The sequence below is a fragment of the Dromiciops gliroides genome, chromosome 3 (assembly GCF_019393635.1).
Source record: "Dromiciops gliroides isolate mDroGli1 chromosome 3, mDroGli1.pri, whole genome shotgun sequence".
Taxonomy (NCBI): Eukaryota; Metazoa; Chordata; class Mammalia; order Microbiotheria; family Microbiotheriidae; genus Dromiciops; species Dromiciops gliroides.
In genome coordinates, this window is record NC_057863.1 from 67,205,523 (window position 1) to 67,221,685 (window position 16,163).

A 16,163-nucleotide genomic window follows, 5' to 3' on the forward strand; every position below is an offset into this window, starting at 1 on the left:
CTTCCAGCTCAAATATCTATGACTTTAGAGAATCACCATGATGTAGTAAGAAATGCTACTTGGTGTCAAGAGAGATATGGGTTTAATTAGTCTCTCTGCCTCAAATCTCTTCCCATTCTATTCTCTCCTTTACATAGTTACCAAAGTGATTTTCAATAAACCATTCTTCTCAGGCAACTCTAGTGCCTACTGTTTGTCACCTCTAGGATAAAATTAAAAACTCCTCTGGTTTTGTTTGTTTGTTTGATTTTTAGGGCAATGAGGGTTAAATGACTTGCCCAGGGTCACACAGCTAGTTAAGTGTCTAGTGTCTGAGGCTGGATTTAAACTGACGGAATCCTGAATCCAGGGCCGGTGCTGTATCCACTTCACCACCTAGCTGCCCCCTCCTCTGTTTTGAATAGATGATAGATAGATAGACAGACAGACAGACAGACAGACAGACAGACAGACAGACAGATAGATAGATAGATAGATAGATAGATAGATGGATAGATGGATGGATAAATGGATGGACAGATGATAAATATACACACACATATGTATATATACACGATACACATATACATATGTATATTAACATATCCATAAACATATATATAATACATATATAACTATATAAGAATATGTGTGTACACACATGCATATGTATATGCATACATGCTATGTACATGCATACATGAAAGAGAGAGTGTGTCTTGTAAATCTTAGAGCATCAAAATGCAAAATTTCCAAAGTAATGGAGCTGTATGGAGCACTGGACCTGTAGGCTAGAAGCTCTGAGCTCAAATCCAGTCTCAGGCACTTACTAATTGTGTGACCCCAGGAGAAGTCACTTCTGTCTGCCTCAGTTTCTTCATTTGTAAAACAGAAATTATTAATGTGTCTTTATCTCACAGGGTTATTGTGAGGGTCAAATGAGCTAACATATATAAAATGTTTTGCAAAACCTTAAAGTTCAAAGTCAAATGTTGGCTATTATTGTTTGTTATTGTCATTTTTGCTACTGTTGATATTAAAAGTAATGGGGGCAGGAGCAGCTAGGTGGCACAGTGGATAAAGCACCGGCCCTGGATTCAGGAGGACCTGAGTTCAAATCCAGATTCAGACACTTGACACTTACTAGCTATGTGACCCTGGGCAAGTCACTTAACCCTCATTGCCCGCCAAAAAAAAATAAGCAAGGGGGGCAGAAGCATTAGGAGCTGTGGAGCTACTGTGAATTTCTAGGGAGCTTTAGGACAGAGATGGTTCCAATAAGCTTAGATGGGTAGATAGATAGACAGATAGACAGACAGACAGATAGATAGATAAATGTGTGTATATATACATATATACATACACACATATATAGAGTATAGGGCATCAAGGAAACTGTGAATCTCAGACCCTTATTGTTATTTCAGCATCCAAACATGGAGCCTAAGTACAGAGCCACGACTCTTTATTTGTCTTCTCCCAAAAAGAATGTGTATTTTCCATCTTCTATGGAATACAAGCTCCTTCAGTCTGTTTGATTTTTATTTCTGTATCGTCCTCACTTAGCACAATGCCTGGCACAAGGGTGATTTATAAATGCTTTTTGATAGCTGGATCAGGTTTTGTTTTCATCCTCATTTTTTCATCTTCTTCTGAGCCAAATGCTGAATTTCATTTCTGTTTTCTAATCCCTGGTTACTTATAAATGTTGGCTTATAGTGTGACATGATACTTCTGGTACCTATCTAAATTACAGCTTCCTGGCTGAGGCTGTCCCTCAATCCCCACAACAACAAGAACACACTTAACCTGACTATCCCGGACAACTATCAGTCTAGCTCTCTCTTCAGATAAATTCCTAGAGATAGTCATTTGGGCTATTTTATATAGCATGAATACCTCCATTTCTTCTCTTCTCACTGTCTTCAGAGACTTCTGCAATGTGACTTCTGACCTCATCATTCAACTGAAATTTCTCTCACCAAAGCTTCTAATAAAGCCTTCATTGCCAAACCTAATGGCTTTTTCTCGGGCCTCATTCTTCTTGAGCTCTCTGAAGCATTTGAGACCACTGATTCCCTTCTCCTCCTGACTCCTCTCCTCTTCATGGCGCTGCGCTTTCTGGCTTCTCTTCCTGCCTGACCACTCCTCATCCTTCTTTTCCATATCTTCATCTACGCCATACCCACTAACTGAAGGTGTCCCATGAGGTTCTGCTCTAGGCCCATTTCTTTTATTCTTCTGTATCTCATGTGGTGATTTCATAGGTTTTCGTGGATTCAGTTTTCATTTCTATGCAAATGATTACCAGTCTCTAAATCCTGCCCTGCGTTCCTGTCTGAGCAATAATCCTGCATTTAACAACTACCTTTTGAAAATTTCAAACTGGATGTCTTATAGGCATATTAAATTTGACATATACAAACTATAATTCATTGTCTTGGACCTAAATCCACCAAACTTCTCTATTTCTGTAGAAAGCAACACCTCCTCCCTATCACCCATTAGGAGACCTATCTAGGGTCATCCTCAACTTCTCACTTTCACTTCTCCTATATATCTAATTCTGTTAATTTTACCTTCACAATCTTTCTCTTATATGTGCCTTTCTCATAAGAAAGGAAGGATGAAGGAAGGGAGGGCAGAGTGGGGGAGGGGCAGTCAGGAGTAAAACACTTTTGAGGGGAAATAGGGTAAAAGAAGATGGAAAATAGAGTAAATATCATGGGAAGGGAATAGGATGGAGGGAATAGTTATGATGATTGATTATAATGGCAAAACATATAGTATACACTTGGCTGGGCTATTGTGAAGAAAAATCTTTGTCAAGTTTAAGGTACTATATAAAAGTTACGATGAACAGTTTGTGGAATAAAATTAATCTGATAAATTTATAACAAGACATTGACAAGAGTGGGGCAGGATAGGCAGGCATCAGGTGGGTTGTGTCACTGGAAGGAATAATCAATCAAAAAGCATTTATTAAGTGCCTACTAAGTTCCAAGCACTGTGCTAAGCACTGGGGATAGAAAAAGACAAAAGACAATGCCTGCCCTCCCAGAGTTTACAATCTAACCACACTGATCTACTTAAGTAGATTTAGTGTGTGTGTGTGTGTGTGTGTGTGTGTGTGTGTGTGTGTGTGTGTGTGAGAGAGAGAGAGAGAGAGAGAGAGAGAGAGAGAGAGAGAGAGAGAGAGAGAGAGAGAGAGTTGGGGACAGGGTTTGGGTAAAGGGGCAGTTCTTCAATGACTCACAGGGATTTTTTTTTCTTTTCCTTCTTTCTTTCCTTCCTTTCTTCCCTCTTTCTTCTCTTTCTTTCTTTCTCTTTCTTAAGAATATATATAAGGGGGGCAGCGAGATGGCACAGTAGATAGAGCCTCAGACACTTGACACTTACTAGCTGTGTGACCCTGGGCAAGTCACTTAACCCCAATTGCCTCACTAAAAAAACAAAACAAACAAACAAAAAAGAATATATATAAGGGGCATCTAGGTGGCACAGTGAATAAAGCACCAGCCCTGGATTCAGGAGGAGCTGAATTCAAATCCAGCCTCAGACACTTCACGTTTATTAGCTGTGTGACCCTGGACAAGTCACTTAACCCTCATTGCCCCACCAAAAATACATATACATACATACATACATAGACTTTGTTTTTTGGTGAGGCAATTGGGGTTAAGTGACTTGCCCAGGGTTACACAGCTAGTAAGTGTCACGTATCTGAGGTAAGATTTGAACTCAGGTCCTCCTGACTCCAGGTCCAGTGCTTTATCCACTGTGCCATCTAGCTGCCCCCTTAATAAACTTTTAATTGAACAATCCCTTTTAAAATCTTTATGTCTAATGGAGATAATATGAAGAATATTTAAAGGCTAAGAAGATAAAAACACAGTGATCAGATGTGAGGTGCTAAAAGATGCCTGATGAAATTCACCAACAGGCAGGTTTAAAAAAAAGGAGAAAGAGAGAATGTATTGGCCTGCCTACTAGACATGAATCTGGTCAATATCTCTGACCATACTATTTCAAGAAGCTGCCCGTCTCCTCCCTCACCAAATACCATCACAAGCATCCATCTCTGACCTTTTTTTTCAGTTAGATAGTAGGAGGAAATGTTGCCTCCCCAAGTGTCAAACCCACAAACTGTAATGGAGGATGTGTGGGACAGCATTTCAAATACAGTTACAGGGGAATAAAGGATGCTGACAAGGGAGATGGATGATCCAGGGGAAAGAGATGAGAGTGATGAGAAGAAAGCTGTCAGGGAGCAGATCCAGTATTTGCATCAAACATTCTAATTAATAAGACCCAGCATAACTGTGCCTTTTAAAAAAACATGATGCCCACATCTTTGAACTACAAGAGCTATAAAAGGAAAAGCATGGCTCTTGAGCCCAATTGAATTGCAATATCTACTTCAGTAAATGCATCCTGGCATTCAGGATATGAGCTCCTGCTATAAATCCAGAGCACAAATCAGGGCAGCCACATCTTCATCAAGGGTGCCTTCTTCAATATAAGTTAATCTCCTTTCAAAAGAGTGGCACAAATTATTTAGAGAGTATTTCTGTAGCCTAAACACTGAACCCAGAAGGGTCCAGGAGGAAGATCACTAAGCAATTTGGACTGGACTTCCAAATATATCTTCAATAATGATTTCCTTCTTACATATAATTGGAGTCCTGACTCTCTCATGCCAGCAATGACATTAGCCACTCGCCTGTATTCACCAGGCCAAGTTAAATAAATAAACAGGCTGCAGGGAAAATTAACTCCAGGTCATGAATCTTTAACAAATCTTTACTCCTGTTTCTCTTGTAGGGGAAAGGGAACTACATTTAAAGTTAAGAAAACTTGGCTAAATTTCTTCCTACCTGGGTAATATTAGGCAAGTGATTTAAGCTTTCTGCCCTCAGTTTCCCCACTTAGAAAGTGAAAGGAATTTAGTTATATTATTCTTAGGATGTCTTCCAATTTTTACTGTTATAATCCTTTCACCTGACCTATACAGTAAATGCTAAATTTTAAAAAGTGGATCTTGATGTTTTCCATTAGCAGGAATCATTACCAGCCAGTCAGGCAGCCACAGAGGACTTTTCAAATTTCTTTTGAGCCTTTTGATGTTGCATAGAAGAGTGATAATTCACACCAGTGATTTCATGGCTACAAAGAGGATGTCCATATTAGACAGGAAGTGGAAACAACTCAGTGACCTCTAGGACCCTTCTGACTGTGGGAGCCTCCAATGCTATAATAAATCAAGGTTAAGAGAAATGACAGACTCTTGACTGACTGAATATAATATCTGTGGGGAAAGAATTTGTGTTCACTGTGTGTATTGACTCCATTGAGGTGCCATTGTTATTTTTTATCATTTTATGCTGTATTGATGACTGAAATAGATCAGTCATTCAGACATTCTCATTGTTGAGGAATCCCCCAAACTGATGCATTAGGAGGTCAGGGAGAGGGATGTTCTGAAAACTGTGAGGCCTGGTTCTGATGACATAGAACCCAGGAGAAGGCCATAAACAGAGTAGATACTAAATATGGATTTATTGATAGATATTTACCAGATAAATCAGACTAGGTGGATCAAATGCCACTTTTCAATCAATTGCTCTACAGGCCTCTATTTATCACTTCATATATGTGGATGAGAAGAAATTGTTCCAAAAGCCATAAGGCGGCTGAAATGGCCACCGGGTAGTGCTTAGAGCTTGACCAGACTTCGAAGACACCAAGATCCACTGCATCCCGGGCCATCTTCAGTTGTACTGACTTTTTGTCTTGCCACTGGACTTTGATGACTCTGGAAGAGAGAGTGGGGCTTCCAACTTTGTACAACTCTGCCTCACTTAAGTCCAATTTACACATAAGTAAAGACAACCAGTGATCAGTCCTCTTCAAAACCAAAGGACAAACAGCAACAACTATGTGCTAAATGTGCTAAGTCCTAGAAATGCAAAGACAAAAATGAGACAAAAACTTGCTCATAGGGAGTTCTGTTCTTTTGGGAGAGACAAGACATAGTATATACAAAAGAGACACAAGGGGTGGGGAGAACATTAGCAGCTTCAAGAACTGGGCTTCATATAAGTATTTCTTGAACTGAGCCTTGAAGAAATGTAGGAATTCATAACTTGCCCTCAGGGTACTTTCATTCTTCAAAAGGTAGCGGAAAATAGCACATGCTATTTTCAAGACTCTTTTTGTCATTGTTGCTTGGAGAGGGGAGTATTTTTCTGTTTATTTTTCCTTTCTTTGTCATTTCCAGTGTTTAGCACAGTACATAGCATATAACAAGCACTTAAACATTAATTCTTGACTTGCTGTTTGTCTTTTGTCCTCAAAGAGGACCATGACAGATATCATGACTTGTAATGGATTTGATTTAAGTGAGGAAGGGCTGTGCAAAGTCACCAGCCTCACTCTCTCCTCCAAATTCATCTGGGTCCAGTGGCAAGATATACATCAGTACAACTGGAGATAGCCTCAAATGTTTAAGGCAATCAGGCTTGCCTAGGGTCATACAACTAGTAAGTGTCAAGTGTCTGAGGTCAGATTTTAACTCATGTCCTCCTGACTCCAGGGCCAATGCTCTATCACTGTGCCACCAAGTTCCCCATTTGCTGACTACTTTACTTCTGGATCTGAATTCTCATCAACAGGGAGGAACTGGTTTCTGGGAGTAGAAATGATGGTAACCTTAAGGGAAACCAGCCACTTCCATTTTAGGTCATGTTACAAAGAAAGAGAAGAAAATTGGTATGGTGCAACATATGCCCAAGATTTAGATAGAATAGATTTTAATATGTTCAATTAAAGGAGAGGCAGGATATCCAAATGAAACTCTCAAGTAGAAAGTTCTGAAGATATAAATAGAAACATTTTGGATGAGGAAAAAGTGAGGGGGTAGTTCTTTAAAGATATTACTGCAGGGCGGCTAGGTGGCGCAGTGGATAAAGCACAGGCCCTGGATTCAGGAGTACCTGAGTTCAAATCCGGCCTCAGACACTTGACACTTACTAGCTGAGTGACCCTGGGCAAGTCACTTAACCCCAATTGCCCCGCAAAAAAAAAAAAAAAAAAGATACTACTGCACAGGTCTAATTTGGATTTTTAAAAATATATGTAAAATTTAGAGGCATGGACTGATCAGAGATGATGATGTTTTTACAAATGTGACTCAGTAATGTAAGAATAGAGTACAGAGAGTAAAAGCTCAGAATGAGCTGAGCAAGGCTAAAAGAATAACCAAAAAGTGGGGGGGGGAGGGGTGTTTTTAAAGTAGTTTAGGGAAAAGAAGTGGATCAAAAAAGAGCCAGAGGAGATGAGATTAAAGAAACTGATTCAGAGAGAAGGCAGGGTTGATCAAGGCTTAATTATCATTTTTTCCCTGCCCAGGAGATTGATCTTTTGATGAGAAAAGACACCAAAGATGATTACTGGTGATTTGATATGCAGAATAAAAAAAATAGTGGATCCCTTAACTTCCTGTGATTTCAAGTTATCTGGTTAAGATGACCAACAGTTCACCAAATTGTTAAATGAGGTTACTTGACAGTGGTCAGTTGTTGTTTTTTTTAAGATCATGGAGAATGAAATTAAAGTCTTAATTTTAAATAGGAAAATAAATGCCACAAATATTAGATGGAGGAGGTGTGACTTCACAGAAGTTCATCCAAAAATAGATCGCAACCTCAACATGACTCTTATCAATATGACGTAGTAACTAAAAAATAAAAAAAATAAAAAATAAAAACCTCAACTGCATGAAGAAAGCTGTGGTTTCCAGGAAAAGAAAAGTGATAGTCCCATCTTTCTCAGTCCTATTCAACCATATTTTCAATACTGTGCTCAATTTGGGTTGATGCTTCTTGGGTAGGATATCAATTGTTGATAATCCATAACAGGGCAATGAAGGTGATTAAGGGTTTATTCCATAGGCATGGGTTCATTTCACAGCCATGCAAGAATATGGTTAGGGAATATCTAGTGTAGAACAGACTTAGTGAGGGTATGAGAGCTTTATTTAATTTCATAGATGAGGAATTAGACATTTTAGACTTGATCTCAGAACTCAATCCTAAGAACAAAAGGTTAAAGTTACAAAGAAGCATGAAAGGAATGGAATAGGTTTCCTTGGGATATAGTGGGTTGCTTCTCATTGGAGATCCTCAGGGTCAGACTGAAGTTCCACTTGGACATGATACAGAAGGAATTCTTTTTCAGATAATTGACTGAGCCACATGGTTTTCTAATTGTGAAGATGACTCTGTGATTCCATGGTCCCACCTTTAAGGACATCCTTCATTCTCATAATAGTCCTATATCCCTGGATTTAAAAGAACTCTCATACTTCTACTATGTTGTCAAGTAAATTTCAATTAACTCTTGAATATTGACAAAATATTAGGAGATACCCCAACAGTATCTATGTTGATTTATCCAATAATCATGGAAATGGGGCTCTATCTACACCATAGAAATTAATGCAGTGGCATAACCACAGCTATTTCTCCTTGAGAATACACAAGCAGTGGCATCTGAAGCTTATCAAGAAGGTCAAGGACTCACAGGATTAGATGTTGTTCCATTGTGTCTGACTCTTCATGACTCTATTTGGGTTTTCTTGGCAAAGATACAGAAGTGGTTTGCCATTTCCTTCTCCAGCTCATTTTACAGATAAGGAAACTGAGGCCAACAGGGTTAAGTGACTTCCCCAGGGTCATACAACCAGTGTCTAAAGCCTGATTTGAACTCACAAAAATAAGTCTTCCTGACTCTTGGCCCAGCACTTTATCCACTGTTCCACTGTGCTGCCCTAGGATTAGAGAACAAGCTCTAAAGACTGAATTCAGAATTATGTCAGTATGGCCACCACGTTGAACAAGTCACGTTGGGGAGAGAATTCTTATATATAAATTCAAGCTTATTATTAAAACTCCTGCCTGAGCTTAAAACACATTTGCCCTTTGGATTTGCCCATGACATATCATGGGTCTTCATTTTCACATATTGGACATGCCTCCTGATCCTGGCCCCCTCCTGCTTATTATCTAGACATAGTAATTTACAACAAAAATAACAACAATCATATTTGTACAGCACTCTTAGGTTTAGAAAATACTTTCCTCCGAATGACCCTGTGGCATCAGTAGTACGAGCATTATCATCACTATTTTATAGCAAAGAAAACAGATTTTAAGATATCAAATGACTTAACTATGCTCACACAGCTATAAAGTACCTGAGACAGGATCTGAATTCTAGGAGGCTACCTCTTAATCTGGTGCTTAAGGCACCCTACCTTACTGTCTCTCCGATGGCTCATTTGCTTGTCTCTATTCTATTCATTCCTGGAAGCCAATCTCATGGAGGATTTTTAAGTTCACCCTCCCACTAGACCTGCTCCAGGTGTCTGACAAGGAGGAATAAGGCACGTGATGGTGTGTTAAATACCTAATCATTGTAAAGCAACAAACTGGATAATTGAAATGAGGGGGAAAACCATTTGGGGGTTTCAATTGCTTACTTTGACTATTTTCCATACTTTGATATTTAGCTCCCTACACTGATCAAAATCCTGGCTCCATCACTGAAGTACCTGAGTGATATTTGGTTGTCACTTTTCATCTTTGGGCCTCAGTTTCCTCATTGGTAAAATGAAGATATTTGACTAAAGTATCTCCGAGGTCCCTTCTGGCACTAAAAGTGCAATGCCATAATAGATTTTTGTCCAATCTACATTTTACATACATATTAGTACTTGGATGTGTTAATCAAATAAGGATTATATTAGCCATTTACTGCAGAAATCACCATGTTTTGGGTCATATCAGAAAAAAATAATTAATATAAAGCAATTTCTAATAAATGTGAAAAACCTTAGTACTAAATGTATGTGAGGTGGTTTGATAAATAATTAGTACAGGTCAAAGTCCATAATGGATAGTCAAGAAATACTGAGTGAATTAAGTTAAATTAAATCTTGGGATCATTAATAATACAAGTACCATTTTATGTTTCCCTGAAAAAATGAATCTGGGAGTCACATATCCTCGGAATGTATGTCTTAATATATCCATGTATTCCTCTTTGATTCCAAGAGAATTCCAGGGTTGAAGTTCTGTGTAGTACTTACATTATAGCACAGTCTTCTGTGTTATTAATATATACTAATGACCTCCTACTATGAGATGATTAGAGGGCAAAAGGCTGCCAACAAAAGAGGTTGTTGACTTTATCAGCCTCTAGGTAACCGAAATCAAGTGACACCAATGTTTCATGTGCCAATATCCCAACAGATTGGTGATTTCATTGATGTGAGTATCAACTCCACTAAGATCTCAATCCAGCCTACTCTGTGTGATTCATGCCTATGTCTTCTCAAGATCTTGCCACAGTAGACCAATCCAAAGTGCTGGGAGTATGGCTCATGGATAGAATATTTTCCTGCAATTTAATTTGCATGTGAAATAACAGACATTTAGTGATAATCATCCATATAGACAGACTTTTACAACTAAATAAATTGAAATCACTATCATGGGTTGACATCCATGAAATGTCAAGAGATCTTGAAGAAGCCCCTAAAATGTTCATTTCATCCCACTCCCCAAGGAGGATTTATAGAGAGTCGTGGTTAAGGGTCACACAGAATGAGAAGGTAGAAAGCTGAGCTTGAAATAAGGATGTCATGGGTTCAAATCCCACCTCAAACCCTTAATAGCTGTGGGAACCAAAACAAGTAACTTACCCTTTTTGTGCCTCCATTTTCTCATCCATAAATTGAAGGTATTGGACTCTAAGGTTCCTTTCAGCTTGAAATCTGTGATACTATATTTCTGTAAAGACAACCCACATAACCCATTCAGGTTATGATTAGATGAGATTGACTAACATAATAAATGATGGATGTACTCACAATTAGTTAATTGCTTGTGCATTCTGTAAGGGCTAAAATTCTAGCTAGTCTGTCTAAAATATCTAATGAGTGGTCACCAATTAATTATAAGCTTTAGCAAGAGTTAGACTTTTAAGCATTTATTAAGGAGAATAAGAATTTGGTAAAGAGAGAGAGAAAGGCCTAGATTCCTCTATCTATTAAAGGGAGAGAGCATTCCTAGCTCTGCTCTCCACCAGAGTCCACATGAAAGAGAGAGGGTCAGAGCACCAGCCTCCCCCTTCTTCCTCCCACAAGCAAACGTCACTTCCTGACACCAAAGAAAAGATGCATGGTCTTGCCCTCAGATACCTTCTCCTCATGGTGGAGCTTTCCTACAGTAAGTCTCCAGCAGGTGGCATCATTCCAATTGTTACAATTCACTGTATAAATTTCTCAAGCCCATAACTAATTATACCCAAGTAAGCTGTGTTTTCTACTGTGAGACAACATATCGAGAAGTATCCAGAAACTCCTAGTCATTGGGTTAGCCCTTCTGCTCAAGGGTATACATTAGTTCATTATAGAACATTAATTGACTATATTTGCAACTTAGGCAAAATTAATTTCCATATTTTCCAGGATTACAAGAGTGCTTAAACCTTTTTTATTAATTTTATTTTCCTTTTTTGGTCTCTGAAATTCACTAATGGAAGAGTTTGAATAAATGAGACAATTGTCCTTGAACTTTCTCTATTCTAAGGCAGCAGAGCAGTGAGACACATGGCACCATTGTCACACTTGCACAATTCCAAGCTTTTTAAAGAACTATTTGGCAATGGTGTTGGCTTATGATCAACAGTTTTGTGACTCCTAAATCACAGTCATAGCCACAACTTTAAATCTATCACTCTCCGTATTCAGAAGTCTAGCTTTTCTTCTGATTCCATCTGCAAAAGTCGCCAAACTCAATACAACCTGAATGAATCTGACCCAAAATGATGAATAGTTTTCCCTGCAAATGTCACATAGTCTGACAATGTGTGAAAAGGAAAGAAGCAAAATGGATTCTTCTTCTTCCTCCTCCTTCTCCTCTACTTCCTTCTCCTCTTTATCTTTCTTTCTCCTCCTCTTCCTCCTCCTCCCCCTCCTTCTCCTCTTCCTTCTCCTCCTTGTCCTCCTTCTCCTTCTTCTCCTTCTTCTCCTCCTCCTTCTCCTCCTCCTCCTCCTCCTTCTTCTTCTTCTCCTTCTCCCCCTTCTTTTGTTTTATTGTGCATTGAATAAACTGAAGTATCAACTAAAAGAGTTATTTCTGCATCCCACAGAGGTCTTTGTATATAGTACCTGGCTAAGTTTTAATCATTTGCATTTATAGGTGTAGCATAGGAAGCTCAACTTCATATTGACATTGCAGTAAGTGATTGAATTCCCTCTCATCTTAGCCCTCTACTGTGAGTTTTTCTAGATAGAGATATTTACTTAGGTTAGCTTTGCTATGGTAATTGATTTGGAGCAAAGCACTACCTCTTATCAAGTTAGCAGTTAATTTTCCCATATTTGTATGACCTTGTGAAAGCTCTACATGAAAATGATTTTTTTTCTTTACATACCTATCATGTCTAAAATAAAAATCTCCACATTTAGTGTGTTATTGTAAATTTGAGCCCCCATCATCCTACCCTTAGAAATATGACACAAATAATGAACATCAGTGATTTCACACAAAAAAAGAAGAGGATTTTGGAGGAGGGGAAAGAAGAGGGCAGGACAGTACAGGAAAAAACAAGAGAGGACAGGACAGGAGAAAAATGAGCATAGGTAGTGAAAAAAATCTATTAGCATTTCTTTTTTTTTCTTTTTTGTGGGGCAATGGGGATTAAATGACTTGCCCAGGGTCACACAGCTAGTAAGTGTCAAGTGTCTGAGGCCAGATTTGAACTCAGGTACTCCTGAATCCAGGGCCTGTGCTTTATCCACTGCACCACCTAGCTGCCCCCTCTATTAGCATTTCTAATGGAAGAAACACACTAGGAATTTGGGGACCTGGGTTCTGGTTCTAACTCTTCCTTTAGTATTAATCAGAAAATAAGCAGACTCGATGGGCACTCCCATTGGAGGATATTTATTCATTTGATCTGGAAAAATTTATTTCATCTGAACAAAGAGAGAAAGAGAGAGAGGGGGTGGAGGGTCCCAATCTCCTACAGAGAGAAATTCCCTGAAGTTTTATGGAGGTCAGCTGGAAATCAGGGTCCCCTACATATTTCCCCTACATAGCCACCTTTACAAATCAGTTCTTTTCACTAGGATCTCTCTGGGACCACTTCTGTATTTCTCTGAAAGAAGGGATAATGAGGGTTGTTCTTCTCCCAAGTTCTTGTGCCAACTCTACCCTTTCTGAAAGCATACAGCATTAAGTCATTATCCCTTCCACCAAAGAGAAAAGTCTCATGCAAATGTTCCACGCTTGAAACCTGGAAAACACAAAGAATCATGAAAAAAACACAGCAAAGATGTTATGGAATGTCAAAGTTGGAAGGACTCTTATGGGTTATTTTGTTCAACTGTCGTGTTTTATAAATGAAGATTTTGAGTGTCTAGTCTGTTTATTTTCTGATTAATCCTAATTTGTATAACTCCTTTGATTTTTATTTGCCATTGGCTCAGATAAATAGCTTTACTCCTTATTCGTTATTAGTGATGGTATTTTGGATAAATATAATTTATTGGGAAGAAGTATAAGCTTGGGGAACCTTTTCTCCTTTAAGGAATGGAGACCAGGAAAGAAGCTTGAACCTAAAAAAATCATTGTCCTTGAACAACAGCATTTGGAAGGTTGACAGATAGAATTCTAGTCTGACAACTGTCTCATTTAGAGGAGAACAAATTAAACAGACTCACACGTCCTTCTCCTATTCCCCTCCAGATAGAAATCCAAGTCTCCCCTGGAGATGAAGATCAAGATTCTATAGATATCTATTCATGCCTATCCATGGGCTACATCAGATGAGTGATGCGGACACACACATGACCTACAAGGGCAACATGCACCTTATATTTGCTTTAGATCAGGATTCACCTGATAGTCAATTGATCCAAAAAGCAGGTTGATTATAGGACAAGCCACCCATTGTCAAAACTTTTTGCTTAAACTTCTTGTTCCTTTCCAACTGGTGAGTCCTAAAACAGACTTAAGATGGGGTGAAACTATTTATATTTATTACTGATCTAACGCTAGGGGGAAAGGAGCCTCAAAGGACTATAACACCGTGAATGTCTAAGACAACCAGAGTGTTGGAGGCCTCTTTCCCCATCCTGCTACAGCCTCTAGGCAGTCAACCTCAACAACAAAAGTATACACTGCTAACCGTCTTGTCTCAATAACCCTTTTTTTTTTTCTTGGAAGCAATCAGGCCTAAATGACTTGCTCAGGGTCATCTAGTAAATGTCTGAAATTCGATTTGAACTCAGGTCCTCCTGACTCCAAGGCAGGTGCTCTATGCACTGTACCATCTAGCTGTCCCATTCAGTAACTCTTTTAATAAATATCCTCCTCCCTTTCATGATTCTGGATCCTAAATATTCAGAAAAATGAAAAGGCTGGAAATTTTTGCTTTAAACGATGCTTTTAAAATAATTAATAGCATTAATCATTCCACCATCCCTACTAATGTGACAGCTTTTGGAAGAAAGGGCTGATATTCCTTGGTATGCATGACAATTTCTTTGCTTTGCCTTTCAAGTTTGCCTGGGCCTCTAAAGGATCAGGACAACTCTTTGCTTGGTGAAATCAGTTCTGCCTTCAAGGAACCATTGTCACTTTAAAATGAGATAATCTCTACTTTTGATGGATTTGCCCCATCCACGATACCATTTTTCCCCAGAGCTCAGGATGTTGTTTTATAATAGGTATGACATTTCCTACAAACATAGTCTGATGGGCAAAAGGAACAGAACCCAAGGGAAAATTTTTTTGTTGTTGTTTTTGTTTTGTTTTTTTACATTGGAGGCAGAAAACAGTCAAGGCTAACACTGCTCAAACATAACAGAATTTATCTTAGTAGGATCTAAAGCCCTGTTCTGATGATACACATCCAAGGGAAACCCAAGCATTGGCCCAGGTTCAAATCCTCAAGAGCCTCAGGAGAGCTCTAAGGAATTAGAATTATATCCATTATGTCTGAGTCTACACATGTCAAATGAAGTGAAGGATTGAAACAAGTGTTCAGATAATTCAATGAAATCAACCTTTGGCTTCAGTTATTGATGGTTTTCAAGTGGAAAACATTTGTGTTGCATTTTTTGTCTGTTTGTTTTCTTCAATTGTTTTTTTTTTCCTTCCCTAAATCATTCTAATTGCCTGTTTTCTTCTTTATGCTTTTTTTAGTAGAAATATGGTTGTTCAGAATTATTCTTTAAACACACACATACATACACAATTGGAATAGTCTCTCCCCACATCTCTGCCTGTTGCAACCTCTTTTGTTTCAAGGTCCAAATGCATTGCCATTTTCCCTCATTCCCCAAATTTTTCTAATTTCAAATCACATTTTTTGACCTCTCCAAAACACTTAAATATGGCATATGATTTTCCTGATGGTCATTCTGGGACATTTATTACCCTACTAGACTGTAAACTTTTTGAGGGCAGAAGCTGTGAATATATTTTTAATGTGTTACTCTAGTACCTTGAACACAATAGGTACTTAAATATATGTTCATTTTGTCACAATCCCTGCCCTTAAGGACCTTACAATCTAATAATAAAGAAACTCTATGTGCACAAGTAAAATAATAAGGCCAAATAGAATATGGACAGTATGTGGAAAAAAATACAAAGACCTAAGAGACTTCACAGGGCAGCTAGGTGGAGCAGTGGATAGAGTACCGGCCCTGGATTCAGGAGGACCTGAGTTCAAATCCAGCCTCAGACACAACACTTACTAGCTGTGTGACCCTGGGCAAGTCACTTAACCCCAATTGCCTCACCAAAAAAAAAAAAGTATTTATACAATACTATTTTGAGACAAACTCCTCCCACAATGGAATACACCCCAGGTGGTATATGTGCATAAGTTTACCATCAGAACTTGCTAGCCCCTTGGATTTCCTGTTTTCCACTTAAATAAATGCCTCCTTAGTTGCTAAAATCTGCCAGCTTGGGTTGCTGACCACTGAGGTGGAACCAGATGATGGCTAGAAGAATAGATGTATGTCAGTTAGATGGTTTCTACACTTGATGGTCATGTGGCATTGGAAGTTGCTCTACTAGTATCTGTCTTACTTACTCCAT